Source organism: Maniola jurtina, chromosome 2 (genome assembly GCF_905333055.1).
Source record: "Maniola jurtina chromosome 2, ilManJurt1.1, whole genome shotgun sequence".
In the NCBI taxonomy this organism is placed as follows: domain Eukaryota; kingdom Metazoa; phylum Arthropoda; class Insecta; order Lepidoptera; family Nymphalidae; genus Maniola; species Maniola jurtina.
Window position 1 is genome coordinate 650,352 of NC_060030.1, and position 14,192 is coordinate 664,543.

The 14,192-nt window shown below is 37.3% G+C and overlaps 1 protein-coding gene across 1 annotated transcript in view; it reads right to left on the reverse strand.

Annotated features, from left to right (window-relative positions):
- Nucleotides 1-14,192, reverse strand: part of LOC123870676 (atrial natriuretic peptide-converting enzyme) — a 92,526-nt gene that overhangs the window by 61,332 nt on the left and 17,002 nt on the right. The window lies entirely within an intron of this gene.

A 14,192-nucleotide genomic window follows, 5' to 3' on the forward strand; every position in this document is an offset into this window, starting at 1 on the left:
CAAGAAATGCTAGTAAAAAGAGTAATACAAATTATATTGTTGGTGATTCTGCTCTACACCATCTCTTAACTTGTACCTACGTGAGCGGTGTCTGTGTGCTCGACCGTAGCAATAGGATAATTTCCTAATTTTTTAGGGTTCCGTACCTCAAAAGGAAAAACGGAACCCTTACAGGATCACTTTGCTGTCTATCTGTCTGTCTGTCCGTCCGTCGTGTCTATCAAGAAAACCTAAATAGGGTACTTTTCGTTGACCTAGAATCATGAAATTCGGCAGGTAGGTAGGTCTTATAGCACAAGTAAAGGAATAAATCCGAAAACTGTGAATTTGTGGTTACATCATTAAAAAAAATTAAAATGTGTTTAAATTTTCAAAGTAAGATACTCGTAACTATACCAAGTGGGGTATCATATGAAAAGCTTTGCCTATATATTTTTAAACAGATTTTTATTTATTTTTTAGCGTAATAGTTTTTGATTTCGCGTGCAAAATGTCGAAAATAATACCAGAGTACGGAACCCTCGGTGCGCGAGTCCGACTCGCACTTGGCCGATTTTTTTCTAAGGTAATTGATAAAATAAAAGAGTGCAAGTATGGTAATAAGTTATAATTTTCAAAATAAAGTATGTAATTCCAAAATAGTAAATTGGTTAAATTGGTGGGGAAAGTTTGTGAATCAATTATAAGCTACACCTGGAATCTGACAGTTGGTGACTCTAAAAATGTCCCGCTATTAAAAGTTTAGATAGCATCGGAGTTTCCAACTCAACTTGTGAACGCTCGCATCTCATTTTGTGATATAAAGAGAATATTATAATGAGAATCCTACAAATATTATAAACGCGAAAGTTTGTATGTATGGATGGAAGTATGTCTAGTCTGGTGGGAGGCTTCGGCCGTGGCTTGCTATTATCCTACCGGTAGGTACGATGCCACGTAGATACTGAAGGGTACAGCTTTAATGAATCTTCCATACCACTTCCAAGTTAACCCGCTTTCATCTTAAGCTGCATCATCACTTACCACCAGGTGAGATGGTAGTCAAGGGCTAACAGAATAAAACGCTTAGTAGTGCTCGAATCTTCATGCAAAATGTAGCTACTTATATTAAAACTCATCGCTATTTATGACTAGTGCTCTAACCTTTGTGGGTCCCATAGGGATTTGCATCCTTACTAGAAGCAAGATCGATTCACATGGTAAAAATAGATCGTGAGAAAATACCTTTTCCTTGAGAATACCTACCATTAATCTCAATCAGTGAATGCAGGTGAAAACAACTCTAAGTTAAGGAAGGTATTTTTAGGACAATTTCCTTGAGCTATAAAGATTTGTGTGTTTTACTAGGTTACTTATATTAACCTGTTGTACGGTCGGTCTCAGAATTCGAGTAGCAATTCCGCGAAACGATTGCATTCAGTTGCTAAACAACTTACGGCCTTTGACTATACCCTGCATAAACTTACCTAGTGGCAACCAACCACCAGCTAGACGCCAGCCTCCTATGCAGGTAGTCGAGGGTTCGATCCCATTTCGTCGGTCCTTAAGCTATTAAATATCACTTGCTTTAACGGAGAGGAAACCTGCATGCCCGAGAGTTCTCCATAATGGTCTCAAAATTATGTGAAGTCTTCTCATCCGCACCAGCGTAGTGGACGGTGGCCAAACCCATTCTCATTCTGAGAGCAAACCCGTACTCAGTAGTGAACCGACGATGATGATGATATATTGGTTGCCTCTTTCTCTACAAAATCTAAAAAGAAATCTGTAGGACATCTAAAGTGACCGACATATCCCAAAGAATTAACAAGCTAAAGGGGCAGCAAGGAGACCCTGTCTGCCGTAGCCTACAAAATACTTATCCGACGGAATGTCATATCTACAACCCTTCATAATAATTACATGTTTAAACGACCATATACCTGATGTAATTCAAAATGAAGTTCGTTAAATAATGGGGCTTGATCCTCATAAATAACCCATAGTAGGTACACGGGGCCTCGATCACCGCCGGGATATAATGCGGTGAACTAAAACGTTTCAACCTGCTAAATGTAGCGGATGGGGCAATTTAGACGATATCGCGATATCACGACGACATTAAATAGGATATTACTCTCATATCACTAGTGATTTAGGCGCATAATTTCCACGTGCGAGAAATTGTCATAGTCCTTCCTGCAGTAAATTAACTATAAGCTGTAAAGTCCGTTGGAAAAGCAATTTATAAAGTACTAGCCGATGCCCGCGACTTCGCCCGCGTGAATTTAGGTTTTTTGAAATTTCGTGGGAACTCTTTGATTTTCCGGGATAAAAAGTAGCCTATGTGCTAATCCAGGATATTATCTATCTCCATTCTGAATTTCAGCCAAATCCGTCCAGTGGTTTTTGTGTGAAGGAGTAACAAACATACACACACACACACACACACACACACACATACACACACACACATACAAACTTTCGCCTTTATAATATTAGTGTGATATAATGTGACTCAATAGCTCAACGGTTATAGGAGTGGACTGAGATCCGAAAGGTCAGCGGTTCAAACCCCATCCGTTGCACTATTGTCGTACCTACTCCTAGCACAAGCTTTACGCTTAGTTGGAGGAGTAAGGGGAATATTAGTCATGATTAAAACGGCTAATATTCTTTTAAAAAATTAATAATAATATGATTAGCTTATGCCCTCGACTTGGTGCGCGTGGACTACTATTTCAGACCCCTATTTCACTATTGCACTTAAAGACCTGAGGGTGAGATAGGCTGGAAAATCAAAGAGTTCTCACGGGATATTTAAAAACCTAAATCCACGCGAACAAAGTCGCGGGCATCAGCTATATAATAATAAGTAGTTTGAAAAGCAAGACTCTTTATCCTTTGGAAACCCCAATCCGTCTGTGACTTGCAATAGGTAAGCATCGCTAGGCACTCCTAGATAACACGTATCCATTAATATTCTTTGGGTCCATTAGGGTGAACTAGTATTTGGTCATAAGAATATGGATTATATTTTAGAACTTATACGTTCAAATCTGTTCAGGCATATATATCTATGGTAGTAAGAAATTTACTACATACATGAATCCTGAAAACATCATACTCCTTTTTTTACAGTCGTGTAACTAATTTAAAATTCCTCCCTTGTCGTAATTTCAGTTTTACGACTACCTTCGTCCAACATGCTGACGCCAATAAAAACTTTGGCACTATTGTTACAAAGTTGCAAAGACAAATTGCGAAATTAATAAAATTAAGAGGATCGTCTAGTTGTAAATTTTCAAACAAAAAGCGATAACGTTTTTCTCCTCGTAAATGTTCCAATCTTCATAATTTTTAAAAAATGTTGTGGATGTGGTGCAGAAATATGCTCGCACGTTTTAATTTAAAAAAAAATATATATATATATATTGCTTACGTTAAAAGTGACTAGGGTTTAAATATCCTTATTTTTGAAGCAAGAAATATTAAAATTAAAATATTAAAAGGATGCAACGTATGAGCCTAGATTAAGATGTACTGAATATAAATAATGAGACCAAAATTGTCTAATTTTTTATACGTTTGGGGTGAAAAACGTTATCACCCGAAACAATACGGCAACGAAACGGCATTCCGAACCGGTGGTTAAAGTTTATTTGAATAAAAATCTATTCCATTCTATTCTATTCTAATATTTCAAGAATAAAATGTAGGCAAATGCTTACCGGACTATGAAAAATATTTGCAAAAATTGACAACTAGACTATCCTCTTAATATCGGGACTGTCCGTCAAGCGGGCGAGCGTGGTCCCCGTCGACCCTTGTCAAACAGCATAGGTCCGCCGTGAGAGTTTTGCATAATTTAATCATATCCGACGTGAATACGCAAAAAGATTGTAAATAACCCGGACTAACCCTTTTCCCTTGAACATTTCTTACGACTCTCATATTATTCCAGTCGCATTCCGGCCCAGTGATTTAATCCATACATTTCTCTACATAGTCCTACTAATATTATAAACGCGAAAGTTTGTAATCTATGGATGGATGTATAGATGTTTTTTACTCTAACACGCAAAAACTACTGGACGGATTTAGATGAAATTTGGAATGTAAATAGATTATATCCTGGATTAACATATAGGCTACTTTTTATCCCGGAAAATCAATGAGTTCCCAAGGGATTTTTAAAAACGTATCAACATCATACAATAAAGTCGCGTACCATTCGTCTGTCTACGCGCTTACATCTTTTAAAGTACCTACACAACAAATTTTAACGCGATTTTCATTAATATGAAGAGTGATTCAAAAGAAAAATACGACGTAAGTATAGTTTTATTAATTTATAGCCTAGCACTTGGCTGCAATCATACTTGATGGCAAGTGATGATGGAGTAGTCTAAGATGGAGCGATTATGTATATGCAGGGCATACAGCATTTAGCTGAGTTGGAATCTTTTTTTCTGGTTTTGCTACATATGACACACCTAACCAAAGATATAGGTAGATATAGGTAGGATAACCAAACCTGTAGGTATAACTAGTAGGCACAACGTTAAAAAGCAAAAGTTTTTTTCCTTTCTTTCTTTAAAATCAAACAATCTGCACTGATTCCTACTTTTGATAAGTGATTTGATTTTGACTTTATACCTGCGCGGCAAGTGGAATAATATGAAACGGAAGGTATTCGATGTAAATACGCAAAAAGATTGCAAATAGCCCGAACTAACCCTTCACCCTACATATTTCTCTCTGAACTAAGTTTTGCTGATCTCGTTGTGAATATTGAACAGGTTTCAGTGAAATGTTACGTTTGAATATCTACTCGTATACCTATCTACTTATTGAAGTATGAAATTTTATTTATCAGAAAAGGTAATGGGTAAAACATTATTTATTTACATTTTGAAAATCTTTTCCGCGTTCCACGTATTTGGGCTCTCTGTTAAAAATGAAGAATTATATATTTCGAGATTTTAGGGGAATTCCGTCCCTTCAACAATTTTCAAAAAAATCTGCCTTGGCGCGTCCGTTTGTAGATAACAAATAAATAGACGAAGAATAATATTGCTCTAATATTACTTTCTATATAGATAGACTAAATTTTACTTTGACTGAAATATAATATTTGTAGATAACGGCGTCTGCTACTGAAACAAAAGAATGTGCCTAATTCATTTTTGTCTAAACCAGATGGTTCTAAACGAAGATAAGACAATATGCGAAGATTCGCATTATTGCCTTTCTAATGAAACCAGTTTTTGGCAATCGGTTGGATGGTCTCAAGGCTTATAGGACATCCGACATAACTAGGCAGAAATGTTTTATGTGTTTTATATATAGAAAAGAAGATAATATTTTAATGTCCAACCGTTTAGAGAGAGAAGTTTGAAAGCAGTGTTTATTTCATGACAATGTAGTATCTCGCGATCTCCGCAGCTGCCTTCCCCAGAGATTTCGTTGGAACTTTTCCAAATATGGTTTTGATATGCGGAAAATTGTTAAAAATGCCCGAAAATACCGATTAAAATATCTTAAATACATCTATATTTTTATCAAATCGTAGACATGACTTGGCCGATACTTTCCTTAACATTTTTCTCATCGGCGCACTACTGAGCATAGGTCTTTTCTCAAAAAGAAAAGGCTATGGCATAAACTCTTCTCATTCTCTGACTCCGTGTGGATTGGCAGAATTCACACACCTTTGAGAACATTATGGAGGTCAAACAACAGGCGTGCTGGTTTCCTTACCATGATTTCGGTAACCATTATAAAGCAAATGATATTTAATAGCTTTAAACGCACATAACTCCGAAAACTTCGAGGTGCGTGCCCGGCATCAAACCTCAGGCCCCCTGAATAGGAAACCGACGTGCGACGTCTTAACCTTTATCGTTTATAATAAATAGCTAGGTTTATTTTTTACTTTTAGCAAATCAATTAATCAATCATTTATTTGCTCTAAATGCAGGTTAACCAAGGTATACAATGATTCATTTAATTTTGGCTAATATTAAATACATTGCAAACTTTATTACATAGTCGAGAATAAAATTTTTTTTTTTTTTTTATCATAACTTAGCCGATATTTTTCTTAACTTTTTAATACAAGTAGCGTATTAAAATGGCTCTACAAATTAATATTGTTAACAACTTCACTACCAGCGAGCTCCGACGGTGTTCTTTATTAGACTAATCCCATTCTACTGCAGCTCAGAATTGGAGCAATTATTATCTAATAAATCTATTAAGCGGTGATAACCTAGTGGTTATGAAATGTCCTATTCAAGTGGTCAAGGGTTCGACCCTCCTGACTTTTGGACCTATGTGCGTTATACGTAACCAGGTGATGTCCGCGTGGATTTAGGTTTTTAAAATCCCATGGGAACTCTGCTTTTCCGGGATAAAAAGTTGCTTATATCAATTTATCATGTTCCTTTTGTACTAAATTTCATATAAATCTGTTCAACGCATGGGCCTTTAAATTCATTGATAATTTTCCGGGATAAAATTAGCCCATGTCCGTCCTCGGGATGTAAACTAACTTTATACTCATCAAAATCGGTCGAACTGTTGGGCCGTGAGAAGCAAGCAGACAGACAGACACACTTTCGCATTTATAATATTAAGTATGGATTAAATATCACTCATTTTAACGATGAACTAAAACATTGCGTTACGTACATATTATACTTTAACCATGAAAACACTCTTTATTAACCCCCGACCCAAAAAGAGGGGTGTTATAAGTTTGACGTGTGTATCTGTGTATCTGTCTGTGGCACCGTAGCGCCTAAACGAATGAACCGATTTTAATTTAGTTTTTTTTTGTTTGAAAGGTGGCTTGATCGAGAGTGTTCTTAGCTATAATCCAAAAAAATTGGTTCAGCCGTTTAAGAGTTATCAGCTCTTTTCTAGTTTTCTTGTATAAAAGAAGGTTAGATAACCGTTAGGTTCATAATATTCAAGTGTCAATTGACAAATGTCAAGCTGTCAAGATGGACGTTGCCTAGATATACATAATTATTTATTTGAAAATGATTTGTCGGGGGTGTTGAAAATTTTTAATTTACACTTGTTGATTTTATTTTGAACATGCTTATTTCGATTTGAAAATATCACTTGCTGTAACGACAAGTGTACCTAAATTAAAAATGTATAACACCCCCGACTAGTGAAGGTTACAGTAACTAAAAAAGAGCTGATAACTTTCAAACGGCTGAACCGATTTTCTTGGATTATAGCTAAGAACACTCGATCAAGCCACCTTTCAAACAAAAAGACAAAATTTAAATCGGTTTATTAGTTTAGGAGCTACGATGCCACAGACAGCTACACAGATACACACGTCAAACTTATAACACCCCTCTTTTTGGGTCGGGGGTTAGTAAACACAATAAAAAATCTGCTCTATCAAATTAATAGACACAAAGTAATCTCTATAAGAGCTAAAGTACCCACCTCAGTTTATAATTGGTCCCTCGATCTACAACTATTCTTGGAAAAGGATGGAAAGCTCTTAGGCAAGAAGTTTTCCTCGCGGTATTTTCCTTTACTAACCCCCGACCCAAATATAGGGGTGTAATAAGTTTGACGTGTGTATCTGTGTATCTGTCTTTGGCATCGTAGCGCCTAAACTAATGAACCGATTTTTTTTTTGTTTGAAAGGTGGCTTGATCGAGATTGTTCTTAGCTATAATCCAAGAAAATCGGTTTAGCCGTTTGAAAGTTATCAGTTCTTTTCTAGTTACTGTAACTTTCACTTGTCGGGGGTGTTATAAATTTTTAATTTACACTTGTCGTTACAGCAAGTGATATTTTCAAATCAAAATAAGTATGTTCAAAATAAAATCAATAAAAAGGGCTTTTTTGGAAAAAATTTAAAGATTTGGGGAACTTTTAGAAGAAAAACGAACAGGCTACCTAGATGTCTGAACAAAGCATGTTTATTCAAAGACATTATATTAATCACTGGGAAACATAATCCAAAATAATATACGGGTGAGGATTCAAAGGATTCAAGGAAAATACGGCATCCGATTTAACAACATGATAATACCACAGTATAACAAACATACAATCGCTGTAAATAACCGGAATAAAAACATCAGGGCCTATTTCTCAGTGGCCAAATAATGACGTATATTCATTTACAGATTTCTAATACAAAAACTGCGAAAATTTCAAATTTATTCTCCAATTAAACATAATTTGTTGATTTAGAAACAAGCCCCAAAACAAGTTATAATCCGGTGTTTGACTAGTCAAATCAGTATAAGTTTATTAAGCGCCAAAACACTTATTTAGTTTAAGGCCGATTCACACCAAGCACGTACACGTGACACGTGCGTAGTGACGCGCGTAGATCCCTAACACACCGGGTTACGCATACATCTACGTTTTACGCAAGCGGTGTGCCATGTTTCATACAGTTCTATACAGCCTGTGTGAACGAGCTATTAATCGATAATGTAAAATGGTACTGTAGTGGTACATGCTAACCACTGATGTCGGACTCCTACCGATAACTCCACCGTTGACGGCGGACAGACAGCTTCTCGTTACTCCGCCAGCGAGAGTCCACTGAAGCAGATCCACCACTAGGATGCTAGTGTCCCCAAACACCGTTAGAGACATGGTTATCTTCGGCCTAAGCTAATCTAACTGTATGATTCCTAAACTGTGACAATGGGCGATTACTGGCGCTGACACATCGCGAAGATTACAAACAATTAATGCGCAGACTCGCTAACGAGATGATCTTACCATACGACATAATATATGTACTTGTTAATTGTACATTACACGGGTAAACATGTAGCAAGTATAATGATAATGTGAAAGGTACTTGTCGAAAGGGTGCATAAGGTGCTTTATTTTATTTTTAATTCGGTTGAATTTTTTGTGGCCTTCTTTCCGGACCTGACGCGTTTGGAACTCTCGAAGCCTTAGTTTATTTACCGCTATTGCCTCACTTTTTTTAATTAAACTATTGAAATTAGTATGTAGGTATACCTGGGACACACTATCCAGCTAGGTAGCTCCAATTTCGAGAAAGAGGTTAGCGACTGAATCCAACTTGGCTGGGCAGCATTCGGGAAGCTTCGAAATGTCTTCTCGTCTAAAAATGAAGGAAGAACCAGCTCGGAAAGTTCTTGTGCACACTCTCCGCAATATATCCTGTAGAGTACCGATAGATAGGCAACTTTGCGCTGATATTCCAAATGGTGACTGAATAGGCATCTTCTAGGCAAGCACACTCCATTTGAGACTGCATCATCACTTACCACCAGGTCTGATTGCAGCCAAGCGCTAGTCTATAAATTAAAAATTAAAGAGAGAAGCCCAATTTTCATTCCCAAGATTTGCGTTGGAAGATAGAATTGAAGGCAAAAGGGATCAAGTCACCAAAAACGCAAATAGTTGGACGATATAAGGAGGTGGCCAGGACTTATAGTTATCCGAAGTTAAAAGAGGCGGCTTTGGTTGGAAAGCTTTCGATGATGATGATGAATATCTACTCGATGCTCTGAATTCCCTGAAGTAATAGACAAAGTTTAAGGAACCATACCTAAGTAGACATTGAGTAGGTATGTACTAAGAACATTCTCGATGCCCCAAGTCCCGTCGCTTAGTTCCACAAGTACATTCAACATGAATGTTTAAGTTTGCGAACTGACGCAATTAAGACAGATCCGAGTTCTGCTTGTTTGCGAATCTGTGACTCTCAGTCTGGGTACATAGTGTCCTCACAGCTTAGCGAGCTTACAGTTTAGAAACGGACGTTATTGACGATGAAATGTAACTGTACTCTATCCACGGAGAGAAGTTAGTAAAGGGATCTCTTTGTTACGTTATCTCATACAAATATCAAAGACGAAAACTCAGTGGCTAGCCAATCACAAGTATTTAAAAAAATCATTAAAAAATTTCAAGGGCATGCGCACGATGGAGGATGGGACTTCAGAGCATTTTAATCAATTTAATTTAATATTTATCCAATCTAAATAAGGTATATTTTTCAATGTTGTTTTTAGGATCCTCAAATTTCTTGCGCGGTATAAGAGATTTTGTTTATCGCATTACGAACGATAACGATGACTGATCGCGCTTGACAAAAATTATGACTGATAGAAAGAGATAATAATGCATATTCTAGGCAAGAATCAGCCTTGCCTAAAAGGTAGGTGGGTACCTACTCAAGTTATAACGTCACCTCTAGATTTCTAGGGTCTGCTTCTGAACTGTGTGATCGTTAAACTGTGGTATTTCAGACCTGGTTTGAGACAGTTTGCTCTTTAGTACCTATATTGAAAATTTACTCTTACAATTAAAAATTATGCGGTTGTAAGCGTTTGCAAACGTTAACAAATTAACTTTTCAATATCTAACTTCAGTTTTACCCGGCTGCGTTTGTTGTGGGCTTTTCTCAAACCTGGGAGCGATTGGAACACTCATAGCTTTAGCTTTAAGTTTACGTAATTAATTATCACCCCTATCTTACAATTCTAATAATTCTGACCATCAAAAGGAGTATAATAGTGCCTACTTTGAATCAATGATTTGAGTTTGAATTTATACCTTTAGATTTCTGTTTAATCGCTTTGTAATAGGTGCGTGCATCTTTGGTGGTAGAGCTACGGTTCTTTCTTAAAGCTTAGAAAAAATTCATTAGAGACAATTTCAAGACTAAAGTTACTCGAAAACATACACTTAAAGCATTATCCACACCTGTGCGACCAAAACGACTACGAAGCAGGAACGTCAGCCGCACGGTTGTTGCCTCCCTCGTGGGCATTTGTATTAATGGCGCTATGTACGGTTGGCCTCAGAATTCGAGTAGCAAATTTCGCGAAACTATTGCATCAAAAAACTGTCACACTTAAACTTATAAACACGCTACACACCTAACACATGTGCATAACTGTGCCACGTGAATGCGATTAATAAGGTGTTAAACAACTTATGGCTTTTACATCTACGCGACCACTACACCTGCACGAATAGATTCGCGTCGTGGACGCTGCCGCATCGCATCCCTGCGTTCATGATACACAGGTGTGGTCGTAGCTTAAGATTGCAAAAATATAATAATTATATCCAGAAAAGTCGCACTTAATACAAATTCCTTTGAATAAAGCTTAGTAAAAATACTATATTCCTAATTAGCGGGGCAGAGTGTCGGCGATAAAACTAAGCCTGTTATCACTCGCCTACACACCGCCTTCTAGTCTACGGCTTATTAGAGACGTGAAAGCTGTACACCTAGGTGTAGAAGATGAACCATTTCACAGATAAGTAGCATGTGAAAAATCACGTGAATAGCGTTTTTTTTTTTTTTTTTTCTTTAAATCTGGCTTTACTCTGATTAGTCAATGTCAAGTTTGTGATATTTTCAAGTTATTGAATTTATACAAGTATGTACTCCGTCTGCGCCGGCGCCCGCCAACATACGCGCGGCGTCCCTTTGGAGCGCTTCCCAGTCAGTTCCACCACCAAAAAACACCAACTAACACAAAAACCAGCCACTCTTAACAAAAAAAAAACACTCCAAACAAGCACAGCACGCGCGCCAGCAAACGCCATCACAGACGAAGTCCAGCGTTTTCATATGTAACATTTGCTATCTTACTTAAATGACCTGTGAATATTCACGAAGCAAAATCTTACAATGTTTGAAACATTAAAGGCTGATGACAAACTGCGTACAGGTCACACGTGCGTAGTGACGCGCGTAAACTCCTCACACAGTGGGTTACGCATGCGTCCACGCTTTACGCAAGCGGTGTACCATGTTTCATACAGTTCCATACATTACTACGCAATGGTACGCGCTACGTCTACGCTTACGCACCGCTTACGCAGCCAGTGTGAACAAGCTATTAAGCCTACTTTATTGTACCGCTCGCGGACGGTCAATGACCCGTGATGAAGAGCGTATGAGCTAGAACACTCGCATATCTGCGTGTGTAAAAACATTTAGTTTAATTAGCAATAAATAAATAATTATTTATTAATGATCGTCACGAAAAGTGAATTTTTCCAATTACAATAAGTGCAAAAATTGACTTTCTGTGAAAACCAACAGGTAAAATGTCAGCGCTAATAATTGATCTTGATCGTAATCCTAGTTAATTCCATGTAGGAAATGATTATGTAATGCGAAAATTAAAAAATCACTTTCCATGAAAAATAACAAATAAAATCGAAGAGTTTCCACAGGACTTTTAAAACCTAAATCCACGCGTGCAGGCATCATCTAAGCTATCTTCTAATATTTCAACGTACAATTTTTAAATACCTATATTTACACAGTAAAAAAATTTCATTCGATATGAAAGTCAATAAGATTATCTCAGCTCATTTTTTCCTTGAGTTATTTTTATTCATCGTATCCGCCTTAAAAAATTTCTCGTGACGTCATACAACACGCGAAAAAGGATGAAGCCAATGACATTTCATTTACTTAAAAAAAACCGGTTAGGGGCGAGCCAGACTCGTACACAGAGGGTTCCGTAAAAAACATTATAATTATTTTTTGTGATGTAATCACAAATTTATTGTTTTCTTTCTTTTTTCCTTTACTTGAGCACTGATAGTTATTACTGTTCTTTCATGATTCTAAGTCAACGGGAGGTACGCTATAGGTTTTGATTCCCTTTTCTTGACCACCGCAACAGACAGCTAGACAACGAGGTGATCTATGACGTATAACGTCACGTTTATACCACTTTATACTATGAAATTAGTTGCACGACACTAGTTTCATCTAAAAATTGCGTTGAGCGCGAAACTATTTTAGTGTCGTGAAAGTAATGCATGCATTACGAAATTAGACATTTAAAATTTTTTCAATTTTTATTCAATTAGATTTGGATTTTTGGATTTGTATTTACAAAGTCTAAATGAATAAAAATATTTTGAATTTGTATGTACACGTGAGTTACGTTAGGGCGGCTGCAGGGGGTGCGAAAGGAAACAGCAGTTCCTTATCCTACTTTTATAACTAAAAATTTACATACTATAAACTAACTATAACATAAAATAATCCTAATTGCTCCGCCGATTTGTGACGGAGGCTTCTACAGCTAATTGTGATGTGTGTATCCGTGCCCAGTCCTCGCGCATGGCAATCGTCAATTTCGCCGCGTCAGGCGTCAGGTTATGCGTCGACTGTGGGAACGGTTAGCAGGCACGTCTAGCGTTGCGGCCTGACTATGCCTGCGTAACACGTGCAATCGCTTATGAAATTAATGTCATGAAACTAATATCATGCCACTAAATGTGTAATTTGTAATGCGTCCTTTTTGCCTTTTGAGGTACGGAACCCTAAATATGTATTCAAGGCTGTTAATTTTGGCTAATTCACTGGCTTAACAACAAATAGGATTCCAACAAGATTACAACGATGCTAGCGGAAGCCTCGCGGCACCGAAGCCCTATTGTTATAGAATACAGCGCGTCTGATCTGATAAGCTATCTAAAGCCACTAGAGTTTCAAACGCTCTCTCTTCTGAGAAAAAAACCCTCAAAACAAACTCAGTCGGGTATCCTCCTTGTTATTAAAAATAATAAGGGCATGTTTCACAACCGCCAAATAAACTTATAAGCGTATATCATCTTTGATTTAAGAGTAATTTAGCACATTACCGCCTTTTTTGGCAAAGCGGGTCAGATTATGCGCGTTTACCTTTGACCATTTGGCAGTTTTTGTATTGGAAACGTCAAAATGTCAAATTTATTCGTCGGATGAAATTTAGTTGGCGGTTGTGAAACAGGCCCTTATTAAATAATAATAAATGAATAATAGGTTCGTTTTAATACAACAGCCTTTTCCTACGATACAGTAATCGTGATTTTATGCTGAATTTCTGTAGAGTGGAACGAGAGCTATATAAGTAAGGAGTAACCTATGGACTGATGAAATTTTAAGAAAAATACAAATCAATGAGTTGTTATAGATATATTGAATACTTAACAGAATTACTGCGATTACATTTCACCCCTAGCGTATGCCCGCGACTTTATCCGCGCGGACCAGCACCAAACCGCTATTCTACTCGCTTAGAAATTGAATTTTCAAAAATCCCTTCTTAGAGGATGTCTATACGAAATAATAGTTATGAGCATGCCAAACAGCCCAATTCGGCTAGTAAGTATAGTACGCGACAGGTTGAGACTTGAGATGGCAATCGGGGTAT